Raw genomic sequence first — 6581 nt, forward strand, 5'->3', positions numbered from 1 at the left:
CCATACATACTGTGTTTTTTCAATCTGATAACCTAGAAGCCACATAAAGAATATATACCGTAGAATCCATTTATATAAAATTCTAGGAAATGGAAACTAATCTCTAGTGACAGAAGCAGATCAGCTTAATTGCCTGGGAATGTGGGTGGGTGGACAAAAGCAGGACCTACGAAGGGCTGAAAAGAAACTTTTGGGGGTGACAGACATTTTCGATATCTTGAATGTGGTGATGAATGCACAGATGTGTACATATGTCAAAATTTATCAAACTGAGCTCTTTAAATGTATAATTTTGTGTTTAAAACAAAGTAACTGACTACATATTAATAAGTGGTAACAAGTCTGATTTATATGAAAAGCTGGACCCTCCTTTCAATGCTTTAAGTTTGAAAACTATGGCCACAATATTTCTCTTCAGAAAATAACTCTTCCAAAAGTATAATATCTCAATGCTAAGGATCAGAAACATGACTACAGATCACAAATGATATTGCAAAAATAGCACTCTGACCTAGTATAATTTAGCATAGACAAAAAGGAGACTTAGTGGATTTCAACATTATTAATTCAATCGTTTGCTTTCAATAAATTCCTTCTCATCTACCCCATTTTCCAAGGCAGAAACAAGATGTTATCCTTAATTTCTGCCTTAACCTACAGCCAAACAACTACATTATCTCAACTATTTTTCCAATCTGTTTCTTGCCAACCCTACAAGCCACTAATCAAGTTCTAGGTACCACCTTCATCTTTTTATCAAAAAACAAACAAAAAACCCCATAATATGTGCTAACTAATCCTCACTCCTCCAATTTGTTCCCATTTTGGCTAGAATGATACTTCTAAAATGAATGTCAGATCGTGTTACCCCTGACTAACGTCCTCAGGAAAAGTTCATTGGCCTCATATGACTTCTAAGCGCCTTTACCATTTGATCCCCACTTTTCATTTACTGGCTCTACCACTTCATGCCCCATAATTGTGTCATTCAATCGTTCCCAATTTCCTTCTGTTCTTCAGATACACCAGGCTCTCTCTCTCTTGCCTATAGGACATCACACTGTTCCCTTCTGCCTGGCTTACTCTTCAAAACTTGATATGGCCATCACCTTCAGGAAGCTTTTCCCAAATCCCCAAATCTGTCCAGGCACTCTTCCAACATATCTTGTACCTTCCCTCCAGGGCACTTACATTACAGACGTTATCACTCCTGGCTACACCTCCAAATCATGGTGGGAACTTAGCCCCAGAATTTCAGATTCAGAAATTCAAGAATATGGCATCCAGTTCTGGGTGGTTTTTGTTTTTTGTTTTTTTTTTTTGAGACAGAGTCTCAACTCTGTTGCTCGGGCTAGAGTGCCGTGGTGTCAGCCTAGCTCACAGCAACCTCCAACTCTTGGGCTCAAGCAATCCTACTGCCTCACCCTCCTGAGTAGCTGGGACTACAGGCATGTGCCACCATGCCCAGCTAAATTTCTCTATATGTAGTTTTAATTGTCTGGTTAATCTCTTTCTTATTTTTTAGTACAGATGGGGTCTCGCTCTTGCTCAGGCTAGTCTCGAACTCCTGACCTCAAGCGATCCCCCCACCTCGGCCTCCCAGAGTGCTAGGATTACAGGCGTGAGCCACCACGCCCGGCCTGGGTGTCATTTTTTAAGAGACATTATTCATTAGAATGTATCCAGAGAAGAGAAAGCAGATGGAAGAGTCTGACAATTACGTCACATAAGCAAGAGATAAGGAAACAAGAGAGATTTAGGCTACCAAAAAGCACAGAGGAAGAAAGGACACCCTTCAAATATTTGTAGGCCTCAGCATAGTACAAGAAACAGGAAGCAGACTTCTTATGAGTTGCCAAAGAAGGTGGAACCAAAGCTACTATGTCGAAGTTTGAGGAAGGCAATTTTTGGTTTGAAAAAAAGAACCACCTGAAAGTCTAACCACCCCCCAAAAGATAATGGGATGCCTAGAAAAGTGGTGAATTCATAATCACTACAGGTTTTTAAGTATCAGGAACACTAAAAGGATTTCTATATTTGGGCAAATGTCACATTAGACAGTATCGAAGGTCCAAATCAATTCTAAGAGTCTACAACACCTAAATTCATGAAATATTTTAAATATAACTGGACAGTAGCTTAATGAAAGCACATTACCCTAACCCACCTTAACAAGAAGCATAACTTCCTAAAATGTGAGATTTAATTGCTTGTTTTTCAAAGAACTCAGAATTACTCATAAAAATAGTGATAACATTTTCCTGTATTAATGAAATTTTTAAGAAAAACATGAAACATGTTCAATAAGATTGTAAGGAGAGTCTCCTAGTTATTTGACGCTGCATAAAAAAAGAAACCTAGATGTCAATTTGTCACTCTATTATTTCTCAAAGGGTAAAATGACATCAAAAGGGCTTCTTTTTAGAATGTAATAACTTTTTGTCAAGATAAAGACAATTTATTACCAAGTCTTTTTGGCATTTTAATTCAGAAACCCCATTTGGATGCAGTCACAGAGCAGTCTCAAGTAAATTCTAGTCCATTCATAATTTGGTAGTATTACAGAAAGATTCAAGCATACTTAAGCTTTGAATTGAGGCAGCAAGTTAATATTTAATATGCTAAATTCCAAGTTTTTACAGGTAGTATGAAAAAAAAAATCAGAAAAAATGCTATCACCTAACTAGCAATTAAGCATTAAGGATAAGCACATGTTTTACTCAGTTCCTCTCAAGAATACACAGGGAACCTACCGTGTCCCATTCTGACATAGACCTAAAACATTACTAACATTTAAGATTCAATAAAATGTTAAAATACTTGTTTCATAAAAACTGAGATAAAAAAACACTAAAACAGACCAGGTGGGGTGGCTCATACCTGTAATCCCAGCAGTTTGGGATGCAGAGGCTAGGAGTTCCAGACCAGTGTCGGCAACATAGCAACACCTTGGCTCTACAAAAAATTTGAAAATTAGCTGGGCATGGCAGTGCAAGCTTGTAGTCCCAGCTACTCGGGAGGCTGAGGTAGGAGCATCGCTTGAGCCCAGGTGTCTGAGGTTGCAGTGAGTGATAGTCATGCCACTGCACTTCAGCATGGGTGACAGAGTGAGATCCTGTCTCTAAAATTAAAAGAAAAAAAAGTACAACACATCAAAACCAATAAGCATGTTTCACCCTGAGCGAAAAATCTTATAAAACCTTAAAAAATCCCAGATTCATCCTAAAACAGATGAGAAACCTAAACATTTTCATGTTTTTTAAAAAGACAACTGGGAATTAAAAACATAATAGCAACCTAGAGAATAAACGTGAGAAATTTGTTATATACCACTTAAATAAAAATTTTAAAATTCAAAAATGTTTTCTACAAATGCTAATTGATAAACTCTCAAAATCTACACAGGCAAACATGGGCACAGCTGCAAATGCCACATTAGCATCATTCTTAATCACTACATTAATTACATCTGAGAGAAAAGAAATTCCTTCTAGATCACTCTGAAGGGTCTTAACAAAAAAACGAACCAACCCCCCCCCAGCAGACACATCTACCTCGATGAAGAAAACACCAACATTTCAAATACTCCAACAATTACAAAATAGGATAATCCTGGAATTTACTTAACCTCAAAACATTATGAACTACTCCAACACAGGAACAATACTTTAAAAACATTTACAGTTTTCTAAAGTACAAAAAATATTCATTATGAATTCTGATTTCTTGGAAAACTTATTTTAACATGTCTCAATGCTGTTGATTGTCAAGAATTCTGATGATGTGCTTATCCAAAAAAAAACATGCCAGGCACTTTTTATTTAACATATAACAGCCTGCTTACATTGTTCTTTATCATCACTATTAGATTTCTTATCAACACCAGACTGATAGTGGTAAACTGTCAAGAAATATCCATTTCTTCCTCCAAGGAATACACATTTAACAAAGAACTATCACAACCCTCTACCACTAAAATCTGAGGGATTCCTTTTCTTATTATTCCTAGGAACATCATAAAACACTAATAGCCAGTAAGTCTAAAATCTAAAAGTTCTATTTGAATGTATACATTATTTTCAACAATGTATAAACTATTATAAGCATTGACAAGTCAAAAGGGTCCACATAAATACTATTTTTTTTTTGCATTAGCTTTTGAAATCTACATTATTTTGTAAACATCAAGATTGGCTTTGGAGTGCATTAACTCCGACTTCTGAAGAGGCCAAATATTGTTTTTAAACATACAGAAATAAGATAAAAAATAAGCAATGCAACCTTAGAATAAATGCAATCCTAAAAATTTCATCCTCCTTTTAATAAGCAGTTTTATCAGTTGTAAAACTACAGGTAAAGTCCATATATGGAACAAGTTATTATTAATAATCCTTCCAATTTCAGCACTATCAAGTTAATACTGTATTTGTTTGTAAATAGTAAAGAAAAGGACAAAATAAAATTCTTGAAATGGTGCTTTACTTAAAAACATTTCTTATGGAAAAGGAATCCAATGTTTATCATCACTGATTTTTAAACATAGAAAATATTGTTGTTGCAAAGATTATTTACAGAACACAGAACCAGAAGTACCTTTCAATAAATATGCTGTACTAAAATCTTCTTGTAAGAGAGAGATAATAAAAACACTAGTCTGTTAAATCTTTCTCCCTTCTTTTTAAAATGTAGATAGATTTTACTAAACAGACAATATGGAAGTGTAACCCAATAATCTCAGTCCTATTAAGCTACTTATTAACTTTTAAATAGACTGTTAGGAATTTACAGTTCCTGCAGTTCACCTGCCATCTTTCCCAACCTCAAGCAGGCACTAGGGGTTTAACACAGTCTCCACTTGCAACATCGATTATAAGAAAGAACTTTATGCTCATTTTAAAAAAGGATTATTTTGAGTTTTGTTCATCCCCAGAAACAGCACTCAAAACAGATCTCAGCACATAATAGATGCTTAACGAATATCTGTTGAGTAAATGGTAATGTTTAATTGTATTAGTGCAACATTAGGTTTTTTTTTTTCTCTCCTTCAATTTACAGTTCTCCCTTGTTGGAAAAGAAACTCAACACCATAGCAGTCCCTCAAAAACACAAAAACAACTTTACTCACAATGAAAAATAAAGCCGGGTCTCAAAATACAATCCCAGCACCTCTTTATGTTCTCCATTATTTTTAAAGAAAATGAGATATAAAGCCTGTTTTTAAGAAATAGATAATGTATGCCAACTTTTCTCAAAATAAAAAATTCACATTTCAAATTTATTTTCTATGTTAGTAGCACTGAGAGTAACAACTGATTTTCCAAAGTATGCATATATTGGGTAAAAATCAAAAACAAGCATATAAAGAAAACTACATGTTTTTTGCCAACGTTTTTTTCTTAATCTTAGGCAAAAGGGTATGTGCCTAAATTTTACTACACATGAGACCCGCTTTGTCTGATGTTTCCAGATTCATTCGTTCAACAAATATTTTAAGGAGCATCTACTGTATTCCAAGCCCTTTAACGTTTAAATTTTTTAAGCTGCACACCACCACCAAATTCCTCTACGAAGCCTCATCATTTAAAATAATTGCAAGGTAATAAGGAATCTCAACACTGTTTCTTGCACATATTTAAGTCAGTGGATTGGGGCGCTTTTTCAGCTGTTAAAGCGGCAGAGCGAGCCGCTACCCACCACGCCCGGGACCAAAGTCACAACCCGCAGCCACAGCCGGTGAAACCACCTGCGGGAGTCGCCCGCGCTCCTCCGAAGAGGCGGCGGGACTTTCGCTCCGAGCCCAGCGAGCTCCGCGGCGGGACCGGCGAGCGGGACGCGCCGGGCACCTCGGGCGACAGTCGGGGCTCCGGAGCCCGGGTCCCCGCCCCGCCAACCCGCACCCGGAGACCCCGGCGTCCCCGCCCGACCCTCGCACCACCCTCGCGACCGCCAGACCCGCCAAGTGGGGGAGGGGCCCGCATTCCCGGGTCCCCGCGGCGGGCGCTCGGCCGCCTCAGTGCCCGCCTGCCTGAATTCCGAGCTGCGCTCGCGTCCCTTCTTCAGAGAGAACGGACGAAACCCAAAGGGCAGTCCTCGGGGAAGAGACCTCGCCCAAACCTGGAAGCGGAGCCGCAGGCGCAGCCCGCAGCCCGCAGCGCGCGGCTGGTAGGGCCGGGCCCCCTCACCGCGGAGCCCTAGGGGACCGGGGTTCGGGGCTTCAGGCCACCGCGCAAGGGCCCAAGCGGGCGAGGCGCGGGGCCGGCGCTGCACTCACCGTCGCCTTTGTCTCGGCCGCCCGCTCCGGCAGCCCCGTTCTCGGGAGGGCTCTGCGGCTCCTGCCGCCCCCATGCCCGCAGCTGCGCTCCAGGCGCGCTCGCCGCTTCCGCTTCCCGGCTCCCTCCGCCCCGCCCAGACTCGTGCGCAGGCGCAGCCAGAGGCCACGCACGTTCCGAGACTGGTGGGAGGGCGGGGCTTCGTGACGCAACCGCCGCGGCCGCCATGACGGCCCCGCCCCGGCCAGGCCCCGCCCCGGACCCGCCCCGGCCGGGCCCCGCCTCGGGATGGGCGGCGGCGGCTCCCCCACC

The sequence above is a fragment of the Lemur catta genome, chromosome 12 (assembly GCF_020740605.2).
Source record: "Lemur catta isolate mLemCat1 chromosome 12, mLemCat1.pri, whole genome shotgun sequence".
NCBI lineage: Eukaryota > Metazoa > Chordata > Mammalia > Primates > Lemuridae > Lemur > Lemur catta.